General features: G+C 40.2%; 1 protein-coding gene and 1 long non-coding RNA gene across 2 annotated transcripts in view; one reads left to right on the top strand and one right to left on the bottom strand.

The window, feature by feature from the left end:
- tjp1b (tight junction protein 1b) overlaps positions 1–7,822 on the bottom strand; it is a 32,301-nt gene extending 24,479 nt beyond the window's left edge. The window contains 1 exon segment of the mRNA XM_029433183.1: positions 7,804–7,822. The gene's annotated coding sequence lies outside the window, so the exon portion shown is untranslated.
- LOC115009292 (uncharacterized) lies at positions 7,583–13,026 on the top strand. The gene is made up of 3 exons (XR_003832371.1): positions 7,583–7,739; positions 8,338–8,609; positions 12,687–13,026. It is a non-coding gene; the product is annotated as an uncharacterized LOC115009292 (long non-coding RNA).
- Positions 13,027–13,309: the final 283 nt, after the last annotated feature.

The raw sequence follows: 13,309 nt of genomic DNA, 5'->3' as shown, positions 1-13,309 counted from the left end.
GAACATTTAATAACCTCTCGTTATATTAAATGCCACAGAGTGACTGTAACGAATGATGCAATACAGCGTAGAGAAAACATTTACTTTCTCTCTAGTTCCCGTTTGTTGGATTTGTCTGTGAGGCCTGAGGAAAACAAAGAGAGGTAGATCATTTTCACAAAGCCTTCACGGTGCCAGTGCAGTGGAAATGTGGCTACTCAAACAAGTATTACAATAGAGGGTGCTTAATGTTGATGCTGGGATACTCTATGGATAACTATGTTACACAGAGTGGTACTAAATGACAGTTTTGAATTGCTTTTTGCTGATTAGCTGCAACAAAACCAACTTAAGACGATTAGTGTCAACTCATTTTAAAAAGTGTGATAATATCAAGGTTTTGCCTTAAGTTAGTGGAAGACTTTGGTGCATGTATTCGTTGGGGCTGTTGGGTTTTGGACATAATGGTGGACCATTACTATTACCACATCTGTGCACAAAAAGATCAGATAATAATACCATTCAGTTATACTCTCCACAGTCATTCGGCTGCCAGCAATGAACAAAACACGGATACTTTGAGGCCAAAGACAGAAAACAACGACAGGATCACAATCCACTGTGGCTGCTGGCAGTGAAGCAGCAAACAAGTAGAATAAGATGATTGATCACTTCAGGAATTGAAAACGATGTGCTGGGGAGTGCTGACAACTGCTAAAACTCCCCTGCCTCGAAGACCATATTCAAATGCTAATGAGGGCCCGTGTCTAGCACCAGTCAGGGGGTCCCCTGAGAGATAAGTGACACTGTGCACATACAACATGGTTAGACACTGTGCTGTGGATTCTCTAATGGAGAAGAGATAGGGTGAGAGATGCAGCAATGCTGGAGTGATAAGAAGGTAACAGGTGAAACCTATTAACTCTGACATAAATTACCAACCATTACGGCCACACACACACGCACACACACACACACACACACACACACACACACACACTATTTAAAAGGAAACAGTAACGCAGACTTCCACCTCCTTCCCTTCATCTTTTTGATTAGTTGCCTATGCATTCAGATAAACCTGGATGCATAGAAGATCAGAGGTACTTACATGAGTTCATCCTGGTTGCTACAGAGAACACAAACAAAAGCGACTCCAACCTTCAGCTACTCCTCAGTAAATCCAGCAGGAGATTCCTGCAGACGCACATCAGCAGCCTCAGTACATAACCGCACCAATCACTGCTAGGAGGAACTCGCCCCCACCTTCCTTTTCTTTCTTTTTTTTTTTGGCTCTGAAACAACTGGAATTACGACCACAGGTGAGGGGTTAACAAACACCGCCCGCAGCTACACCTTAATGCTTCCACTGCCCCGCTAATGTGCGTGTCCTCTCCCAACATCTTTTCCTTCAAAATGTATCCCTCACTTCAACTCTCTCCTTATGGGATCGAAGCAAATCCCCTCTGGCTTGGCAGCGATCTGTGTAGGATCTGCAGTCTACAGCATGGGACTCCTCTCTACTAGCGAACATCCATCCGCAGTGTAAACTGCTGTATCGGACTTAACCCCTGAGGTGCCGTGTTAAGTCAGAGCAGAATTTATCAATTCTCTTTGCATGTGGAACATTATTACACCCCTCCTCCCCAGGTGTGCTGCATCACATGCATAAATAATGCTCAGCATGTCAGTGACATCCCACAGATGATTACAGAACGTCAAACTGACAGTTAATGTTAAACAACGCACAGGGACATTATACTTTGTTTTTTAAACACCGCAGCTAAAGACAACACAAACTCCAATAAATGTCACTTCCAACACAAACTTGTGCTAAAATTAATGGATTTCTAGTAGAATTTAACCAAAAAAGAAAGGGAAATCTGAGCGTTGGCTGCAGAACGAAAGGAAGGAAAAGAGGCCCATGTGACTTGTGTAACATCCCACGTACAATGAGGAAGGCAATTCTGACATCTTTATGTTTATTTTTAATTAAATGTTTACTTTGTTGGACAGCTAAAATGTTAGTTACTAGTTATTTTGTTCACATATCTTTTAAAGGTAGTACATGTTCAACTATTTTATGGGGAAATCAACCCAACAGACTGCACTTAATACCCCCTCCAGCAAGAGTTCATCATTGTACAGACTACAGCCCAAGTTATAATGGTGTTTTCACTGTGTGAACTATAATGGCTATATTGGGGAAACAAGCTTACTGCAGTGCAGTTTGCAACAAAACGCACAAATAAAAACTAAGAACATTGTTCTCTCCTGTGGAAAACATCTTAGTTATTTGTATCCAATCAAGCAGCGTCGAGAGGACACGGTTAGACAACTTGTCAGAAGTATTTTGTAGTTGAATTATTTTACCCTATTACTGTTAAGATGTCTGTGTTTTCCATAGAGTCAGTGGCAGACTGCATGGCTGCACAAACATGTGAATTCATCCTAAGGCAACTTCAAGCATCTGCAGTATGTGCCAACCACATACATTCAGAGGCATCTCTTGCTGCTCTGAAGGACTGCATTTTCCTTCCCCACCATCAGAAAACACATGCTACACAGAGTTATTACCCTCCTCTTTACAGTGCAACTTTTGTTCCAGGTCATGGTGAGCAGACAGGTGAGAGCACGGCGAAAGAAACTACTGCGCTTCTATATCAGACGGCAACATTTCACTGTGCGCTTCCTCCTTAATGCATGACATGATCCGAAGGTTACCAGGCCACTCAGGTTTCACAATAAACCATCACCTCAACTTCATGTACTTAAACCTGTGACAGACTGATTGCTCCTCATCAAATCCCAGACATTTATGAGACTGTTATTACAGTTTATTAAAACTTTATGTAAGGGCATGATTTGCATACCCTGTCATCTTGTAAACTAGCAGTGACTAACATGGGCGCGCTGTGTTTCCAGATCAAATAAATGGGTGACTCAGCTGAGACGGTTTTACATGTTGTTGTTACAGATGTGATCGTGAAAGACGAAATGCATCACAGTGAACATATACAACAAATACACAGAATGACAGGAAGGAAGATAAAGAGAAGAAAATGGCCACAAAAAAACAAACCACCCAAAATTTGCCAAACTGTGATACAGTGAAATCCCAATCTGACAAAGAGAAGCATCGAGGACGAATCATCATCAAGGTAGAGCATGGCTTTAACAACAAACTAAGGCCGTGTGAGTCATGACATCCCTCTTATCAGTCAAGATAATGATTGAGTTGGACAAGCCTGCCACACACCCAATCACTGCTGGCACAAGTTAAATGTAAGAGAGTGGCGACAGATTCCACAGTTTGCTCTCTCCACCACCTTCTGCCTCCTCCAAATTAATTACTTATACATCAACCAATAGGCATGTAGAGAACCTAAAATGCTAATTGCTTCAAGTCAGAAGTTAAGCCACTATGTCTTCTTTTTTTAATACATTTCTGACTGCAGAATGCGAAGGTGTAATTATACTCTGCGAAAGTAAATAATCCTCCCTTCTTAGCTCAAGCTATCTTTCTTTTCCCAGCACATTTCTTCAAATATCAAGAACATCAAAAGACTCATGGTTCAGACAGCTGGACTTACAAAAAGGTCTACTACTGTTGCTCTTATTTTAACATTTATCTTGTAAAGGCTTAATGTTTGGCAGCACTTAAGTGAGAAATAGTGATGCAAAAACATCGTTCCTCATTCAAATAAACAGTTCCATGTCCCATAACTTGAGATCTTAAGTGGGGAACAAGCTTGTGGTTACAGCACGATATCTTTTGTTGCAGTCGCTGTAACTTTCTGTCCATTCAGTTATGGGTACTGAAGCCATGCGTTGAGGGTTTATTCTATGTAATGGTCTTGTTTTACTGAGTTGTAGCATATTTTAAAACACAATTCTATTTTTTTTTTTTATGTTTTATTTCTATACCACACTGCATGTTTTGACGGGACATTATATCTATACTTTCGACTTAGTCAAACACTTCTATCCCACACTTAAATCGGTCATGTCTGGGGGAAAAAAGACTTGACATAAACTTACTGTGGTGGCTAAAAGTTGTCTCATAGGCCGTCCATGTGACAAATGGACATGAAACATTCAATAAAAATGTCTTCACTAAAGTGTCTTGAACCCTCAGACACCTAATGAAACCTGTCAAAGCTGCTTAGCATAGACACAATGGCGCAGCACGGCCCAACGGAGGACGCCAGCAGGCACACATTATTTGGTGAGCTAAACCTTGAGGATGACTGTCAACACTGTAATTAACAAGTGTTTAGATTAATTTGTGTTTAGACAGTATGATAATTAACTGTTATTACTAAATCAGCTGTCATAATATTGATGCTGACGCGAGTTGTATACCTCCTGTCCAACGGTGTGGACCTGGTACACGTTCCTCAGACACATTTTAAAATCCAAGTCTTTTTGGGTGGAAATCAGCAAAAGATATGTAATTATTCAGGCTGAGTTGCATTATTATTTGTGGTTTGAATCTTATTTTATCGCTATAACTAACACATTTTTTTAAATATAACCTGCAATAACTGACAGCATAAGTGAACACATCATTAATATATCGTCACCTTTTAAGTTGATGTGGAGAAGGTGTTAGCAAATAGTAGTTTATTTACTGATGCGGCAGTAACAAAGAAAATATATTAATTTGGAGATGTGTTTCTGTCCTGGTGAATGGAAGACAAATATTCACTCTCTTTTAGATCCGTCTTTGGTCTCCTGAGGTAAATATCTGTCTCTTTAGCTGCTGAATGCTCCACCATGTTCACCAGACAGTCTCCAACTGTGTCCGTCTGCTGTTTGGTGCTGAGCAGGAAGTGTGCCGTCTATAGAGCTGCCTGCTGCAACTCAAAACAACATTTTATTATAAATATATATATATATTATAGCTGCTTTACGTGAAAGTATCTATACACTTTTCTCAAGTATGAAAATACTACAATAGAAATTCAAACAGAAACAACATTTTTAAGAATCTGCTTTGAGTTTTGGATCATCATTTTCCACTAAACAATATAATAATAATAAAATTAAACATTCAAACTTTAAACACTTGCTCTCAGAGTATATTTCCAGGCTCCACAGCTGGAGTCAGTGATCATAACCAGAGCCTGTGTGTGTCCTGAACACATGGAGCAGGAAATCAACGCCTGAACTCAATCAGCCCTGTGGAAGTTATCAGTGCCCCACACAGAGCGCATAAGAGGGCAGGAATGTGCTGATAAGCTGAGCCACTGACCTGCACCCCGCCTCCTCTCCATCAGTCATTGAAATGAGGACGGAGCCAATGAAAAAGCGTAACGATAAGGGATGTTTCTGCACTATAACAAAAAGGAGGTTCACGTTTAAATGTGATTGATGAGAGATAGTGCAAGCCTCTTCATCCTGATAAGTCCACACCCCTTTCAAATAAGGGATTTACGATGGACTTGATTTATATAAGCAAGCTTCTGTATAACTGGAGCTATAAACATAACATAAACGTGTCATTTGTTAACACAGAGCCTTACTGTACGAAGGGGACATGGACTCTAATGTCATATTTTGTAAGGTGTTTGCTAGAAAGTCTTAGCTTGGCCATGTATCAGAGCTATGACCTTTCAGTGTTCACAGCACACATCAATCAACGTCCCAACAACTCACACTCTCCAAAAAGTAGCCTAAAACGAGGTAATATAAAATATGTAAGGAGCCAAAGAAGCTAGATAGATGGACATCAACTATTTAAAGCCTGACCCACAAAATGTAATTGACGAGATCTATCAGTATGTGTATCTACTTTGAATAATATTCTTTCTAAGAATAAAATTGGTTGTGACGGTTGACAAACGCAGACTAACAACAAACATTATTTTAGTATAGCATCTATACATGCTAAAATGTGTGACTTTTATGTTAGCAGATAAAAAAAACCCTCTCTGTTGGCACCAGTTACATTATAATTCATCTTGTGCCAAGAGAGAATGCAGAGTAACATTTGAGTGGACTTAAAGAGGACAGGATTAAACTGGGCTGCAATGCAGAACAGAAAATCCTTCTAAATTGAAAATAAAAAGGATTAGATCTATTAGCACAAGCAGGGTGAAACAAGGAGTGTTCATCTCAGGCTGAAGTCACACCTCTCAGTGGAGGAAAATATCACAATGATACTAATTATACAAAATAATCCATGGTGTAAGCAGAGATATAGTACTTCAGGAGAGTGCAGGCTAACTCATTAAGTCATGTTCCTTTTTATTGTAGCGGCACCTCGAGGCTATCACTAACACGTGCTATCTTCAGTCTCCATCCAATGTTTTGGCATTGTTTTCTAGCACCCTCTCTTTACAAAGTTAGACCATTAATCTCTTCAAAGAGGTACCTAAGGACATACTTTGATCTATTTGATATTAATAAAATAAGCCATTTGGTTTGGCATTAACATGACTATAAAACTGCAGTCCGATTTAACTTAAGTAGGCAAAATATCAGATAGACGTGTCCTTGCAAACCCACGATGACTCAGATGACTGCTGATCCCATGACTGCTTAGGTCAACATGATTTACAGGCCAACATGTATGGCTGCCCTTGAGCAGCTAGATATTTTTCTTTGTGTCAGAAACATCCTCTGCCTAACACAGCGGTCTGAATTATTTTTAAAAAACAGTTTAATCATGCAATGAAATATAAAAGGGATGCCACAAATAACAGCTGTATTGTTGTTGCCTCCCTCACTTCATTTGACAAATCTGTTGCCCTGCTCAGCTGCCATTTCATAACCCCATTACTATCACGAGACCAGTGATGACATATTGAAGTCATAGAATCAAGCTCTAGTCCACTACGGAGATAACCTCCAGTAACGACTAATCATACTTCCATTGAAAGATAGACCAGTAATAGGCCTTGTGTTTGTTATGTAGGCTAATGTTACTTTAGGTTTTAAATAGTCTTCTGGGAGCTTCATTTAAAAGCCTGCTATCCATTATAGAAACTAGACAAATCAGAGACAACTAAATTCTATGACAGGACAAACCGATCAACCTCAAACCATTCACAAAGTGAATACAACCCGAATGACAACTATAAGAGCATATTTAATACCTGATAGTTTGGCCAGTATTAATGATTGTAACATACATTATGTAATCTAAACCAAGGTTGTGAGATATGTTGGCCAATCAGGCTGAGGCCTTTATTGTTCATTTCCCACAGCAACATTTGTTCACTAATCATTTATGTCTTAATGAGCTTTTATAGGGATAAGGTAAATAAATGAATGCCGAATAATATCTACTTTTATATTTTTTATCCCCATGCTCAGTATTGTGTAATGTTACACATCAGATAAACGTGAATGGATAGTGTTATTTCTCAATATACTAGCTGTAGTTATGACTAGTTTACAGCAAATGTAAACGATAACAATCTTCAAAACGTCAAGCCTTTTCAACATTCAACAGGTGATAACTGGTGCTTCTAGTTCATGCTAGCAACAGTCCATCCCTTGGTATGGGAATGTAAATAGTGAGATAGTTAGCTCAGATGAGCTGTAAGCTAGCTGAATGTAGCCCACAGGAAATCCCCCAAAACACAGCTGACATGACATTATTATGACAGCTGGTACAGACCCTGGGTCAGGCAAGGAGGTATTTTTAATGCAACCAAACTAAAGCCGGCTAACAAGCTAACTTTAGCCAACTGCTACCTAGCTTAACCAAAGACCCACTTTGGTTTTACAAACGGACCATCACAACAAAGGTGAGCCACCGCTTGATCTTCCCTTTCTTTTAAAAAACCCGATATCATATGTGTAGCAGCTGACCTCACGATACCACTCCTTCCTTTTCTCTGGCAGTCTGACACTTTATTTATCTTGTGCCCTCTTTATACCCTCTTGGTCAAATCAACCCCTAGCTGGCCGACATTTTGTTCCAGCAGCTAGGCTAGCTCATCCCAGCTAACGCTACCTGGACGCTCCGCGCACTTGACGTGCGAACAACCGGTCCGCCCGATGACAGCTCGACCGCAAGGCATTTTGTGACTTGATATTGCCGCTTATGCAAGCTCCACAAAAATTAGGCCACTGTTTTTCATGCTTTCAACTACAAGATAACGTTAGCATGTTGGTGCAACTAGCTACCCACTTAGCATAACGCGTAGATACAGTTTGCTAGCAGTGAGGTTACCGGAGTTACCTCGGCTTGTACCGTTATCGCTCGCTCGTACCCGCAGAGGGACACACATCCAGTCAGCGTACACTTCCCCAAATAACGTACTCACGGATAGATCGAGAAACCCATTCACCTTTCGTGAAAGCAATGGTCCTCCTCACGGCGTGCTTGTGATTATCTTACAGAAAAAGGGAATGGAAAGGTCTTCCTGGTGTGGCTCCAGAGCAGCAGCCGCCGCACTGCAATGGCAGGCAGTGGATGAAGCCTTCCTTCTCCCCCCCCCTCTGCTCTCACACTTCGGCTGCCGTCACCGCCGCGGTGACAGTGACAGGTTCGCCTGGAAGAAACCACTCCGATTTTTCCGAGGGGGGAGGGGTAGGGATGCAGAGAGAGGCTGTCCGCAGCAGCAGCAGCAGCTCAGCAGCAGCTACCCAGCAGCATCAAGCGCCATTCCAGCGTGAGAACAAGCGGTCGTCGGGGAGGGTGAAAATACACCGATTAAGCTTCATCAGCGCTTCATGAGCACAGCAGAGCCCACTATATATTTAGGATTGGAAGCGGCTGGTATCGTTCTCTATTTCAATTACATCCAATTAATAAGGAAAACACAAAAAAAGAAATACTAAATCTAAAATGTCCAGAAGTCGCTTCGCTGTCACAGAGAAGTCCAAACGCATGAATATCATACACAATGATGGCTTCCTCACTGCGGAATATCACCATTTTCCATACTAGACCACAATGAACGAATATTACAACGCCAATAGGGTATTATTAACCAAATACATCGATTACCTAATTGTAATTTATGGGCTGGATAGGAATCATGTAAATTTGACATTAATTATATTCTTTCAAAGAAAACATAGATGCATGGTGTATTTGGCAACTAGGGAGTCTTTTTCATTTGCCCATTTTAGCCTCTATAAATAAAAACCTATAGGCAACTGTTTTAGTGTTGTTGTTGTTGTTAATTGGCTGAAAATTAATGACAAGAAATAACAGCTAAATCTCATAAAACGATATTTTTATTTTGGTCTAATATGTCCATTAATAAAAATCTATCTTCTGTTTAACTAAATACAAATATTTTAAATTTGAGAACCTGTTACTGCAACAAGGCAGCTTAATATCTCTTTTTCAACTTTGTTACTAAAATAACTTCCTTTTCCTGGTAATATGATTTCCCTATTGCACCAGTGGTGCAGTAGACTAGTACAGGTAGCCTGCAGAAGGCCTAACAGACCTTTGTGCACACAAAGCATTGTAAGCTTTGCCTTTGCTGCATGTGACGTAAGGGGTTATAATTTATCTTTAAAGAGCTTTTAACAGGCATCCTGATCAAACAGAGAGCAAATAAATCGGTGTGTGCATGAAAGAGCCATCAAGAGTTTTGTTTGCAGGGAGAATAAAGCTAAATTACCCTCATGCACCCTAAGAGAGGGGTGTTTCAAATTGTTTTTTTATATTAATACTTTTAATATAAATAATAATAATACATTTGATCATGTAAATAAACTGTTTGCACGTTTGCATAATACATTCCAACCAGGTGCTGAGCAGTACTGCAGTACTACACACCAAGACTTTCCAAGATACTTTTAAATCACTTTTTTACACCTGGTATGTAAAGGTTCAACAGATACAATAGATATCCTGATAATCTTATTTCTTCACCTCCATATGCATATTATCTATTTGTCAATGAAAAAGAAAAAAATATGAGACAAGAACTATATCATGTTACGCAGGCCTTAATATTGATTTAACAGATCGAATTTAAAAAAAAAAGTGTGGTTTGATTGATTAAGCATCCTTTGAAACAAAGGACTGGACAAGGACAAGATGCTTGATCCCTTCATGTGTGTGTGTGTGTGCGTGTGTGTGTGTGTGTGTGTGTGTGTGTGTGCGTGATCAGGAAAAACAGCACATTATTTCAAAATGATAGTTTCCTGCTGAATTTGCTGAGGAGGATGAAGATTAGAGGCCTTTAATGGTGCAGATATTTCCCTTTGATGTTATATTATTGTGAATGCGAAATACGGTGCGAAAGAAATCTATTTGGATATCACTTTTAACTACCGCAAACATAAACTCTTTACAGGGAAAGCTGAGGTAGGCTACTTAAGTAGTAATGACATGCTGCATAAAGCCATTTAAAATGCAGAGGATAGAACTAAAATCCACCCTACAGTCACGATGCTCAATACTCCTTCCCATGGGGTATACAGATTTAATCAATATACAGTAGAATGTAAATTGTGCACTGCACCAAACTCCACTCTTAAGACTCCATCGCATGCACTTTAGTTTTTGAGCTGGCTTTTCCAGAAGTGCCTAAATCTCTGCATCACCTTCTGTTGTGCATTTTATCACTTTGAGATTGTGTGACCGTTCTTGTCACCTCTACCTCTGGCACTAATGAGTGCAGGAGAAGATAGGGGCTGAATGTAATGCTGGAGGAGCACAGAGGTCCTGCAATGTTGCTGACGTAGGGAGACTTGCCGCAGATTCCATTGGAGGATCTGAAGGAGAAGGGGGGTAGTGTGGGCATCTTGAATTGAAGAGTGCGAGTTGGACAAGGTCATACGAATTAGATAAACAAGGGCAGTCATATATACCCTGTGGACAAACAAAATATGATGAATAGCAGTAGTGAATATAGGAACAAGGAAACTGCTCTGAAAACAGTAAATGTATCTGTGACCTGCACCTCTACTGTTTGTATTGATAGTGATAACATGCAAACTTTTGGCACTATGTCAGGACAGCATATGTCACTGAGCATGAATGACGGTTAGATGACGGCATTAGTTATCATCATGCAGACGGTATAATAACTAGCTAAAGTAATTGAAGCAGAATAATCTAATCAAGCTATCAAACCCCTCTGGAAATGCATGAATGTAAACTTTTCTACAGTCTGCTTGGGATTAAATTGGTTCTGATGTGAGTTTATGCTGCTTAATGTATCTCTGTTGAAGCCCTTGAAATACCCTCTGTTAATGCTACGGCAGTGTTTGCATCACTGGCTCCAACAGCACAGAGGGAGTTTCACATGCCGTGCAACAGAATTATGCAGCCCCTCTCCCCCCATCAGCACATTTCGACTCACAGACAGGATCCAAACCAGAGTATAACTGCAGGAACAAATCACACGAGTGGAAAAGCAAATTACAAATTCACAGCAGGTTGGCTTTTAGAGTGCTCTGCCCCTGACGGCGAGTGAGTCACCTCTCAGCTGCACAGGTCAGGAAAACAGCCTACTAAGCAAAGGTTGGCGTGGCTATCTATGAGCTTTAATGACTGCAGCTATCAAATGACGTGACAGACGTTAAACATAGCACTGCCGCAGAGAGAAATAAATGCATTTGTCCAAAAGCAGTGTGAGAGAATAGATGACATTATGGGACGCCGTGTTGCCAAAGTTGCAAGATGATACTTGAGATGAAACTTTGTGCTTCTCATCTTGTTATCCAGCCTTTGGTTTTACAAAGTGGAGTACATCAATGTAATCTCATAAGGGAGTGAGCTGGCTACTGTACAGAGGCTTGTATTTCTGAGATTTCTGTGTTGTCCTCTGTCAGTATCACTGACCTCTAGCATGAGAAAGCAGCACACTGACTTGACAGCCAACCAATTTGTTCAGGACTGAAATTCCTTACACAAGGTGTCATCATAATGCCTCACGGTTACATTTATTATGTGCTGCACATTCAGAGCTGAGGATAAAGACAAGGGTCCATGATCCAGCAAGCATGAGAAATCTTGTAAAGTCAGCACTTATCAAAAGGTGCTTTATAGAGGAATGAAGTGTGACCTCGGTGAAGCAGGGTTGAGGATGTACAGCAGTAAAATGCAGCTGAACCATGCAGGAGACAGAGTTTGGCTGCAGCCTCATGATCTCTGTCCAGTTTATTAGCAGCTGATTTTTGCAGATTGTGATTGTAACACCTGTCCCACAAATGTATGGAGTATAACATTTAGATTCTGCATTAGATTCGATCTTTGAGCTTTTGTGTACTCAGTTTTTATGTAAACTAGAGCAATTAAACAATAGATTTGCAGAGGACTTATTTAGTTTGTTGTGATTCGCTTCCTTGTAGTTCAGATTTTATTAACAATTAAATTGACAACTGCAAGAATATGCGTGTTTGACATTTCTTGTGTTGCACCTGCTGCAGTGGAAATGCTGCAATGAGATGATTAAATCAGTATAAATGATCAAATTAAACAATATCAGTCTCTCCGAAAGGAATTTGCAACATCCAAAGCACTCAAAGTAGATATTTCATGAAACGGTAAGAAAGGGGACATACAGAAATGGTGTAGCGCTGCAGGCAGTAACAACAGGAGACAAACATCATCTGACTCTGAACATACAGGATGAGATTGTCAAAACACAAATCTGTATTTACTCATGCATACAACTCATAAAATAAATCAAAACCCATGTAAGGGGAGGAAATACATATTTTTCAAGATTCTCCAAATGATCCTTTAATCTCCATTTTTTTTTTCTTCCCACCAACAGCTGAGAGATCAGACGTACCAGGTGACACGAAATGACCTCACATCCCTGGCCCTGCGGATCATGTGACAACAGCCACCAACAACCAAATCCTCCCTGGATCAAACTACAGCATCATGTCCAGTTGCAAAGAAGCAATCACCTAAGTATGTTTATCCCAGGAGAGGAGCACTAATGCTAATAAAGACGAACAATTCCAATCAGTTAATGTGGATACGTGTGTGACGGAGAGGTCTTTAAAGGCAAAATAGTGAGTTTGGAATTGTTTTGTTTTTGAAGACTAGATCATATTGCAGTGTTAACCATAAAGTTGGATTCCTTGAGGGGAATAAAAGCTTTTTAAAGCCGCAGGATCCTGATCAATCCGATTGTGATTTCACAGACAGCTGGAAACGCTGGAAACGGTGACGGCAGATTAATCTATGTTAATTAACCACGAATACTCTGCAGCTCATCTCACATAAAACCAGGGAGTCTCACTTGTCTAAAGCCTAAAATGTTCAAAAACACATGATATACAATGCTTCTACAATCAGTGTGACCCCTGGTGTGACCTACCAGTTACATTATTAATGAAGTGGCTGTATGGTTTTTATTTCCCATCATCCAGACCTTTACTACATTAG

The sequence above is a fragment of the Cottoperca gobio genome, chromosome 6 (genome assembly GCF_900634415.1).
Source record: "Cottoperca gobio chromosome 6, fCotGob3.1, whole genome shotgun sequence".
Taxonomy (NCBI): Eukaryota; Metazoa; Chordata; class Actinopteri; order Perciformes; family Bovichtidae; genus Cottoperca; species Cottoperca gobio.
Note: the sequence above shows the minus strand (reverse complement) of the source record. Positions and strands in the feature narration are given on the sequence as shown.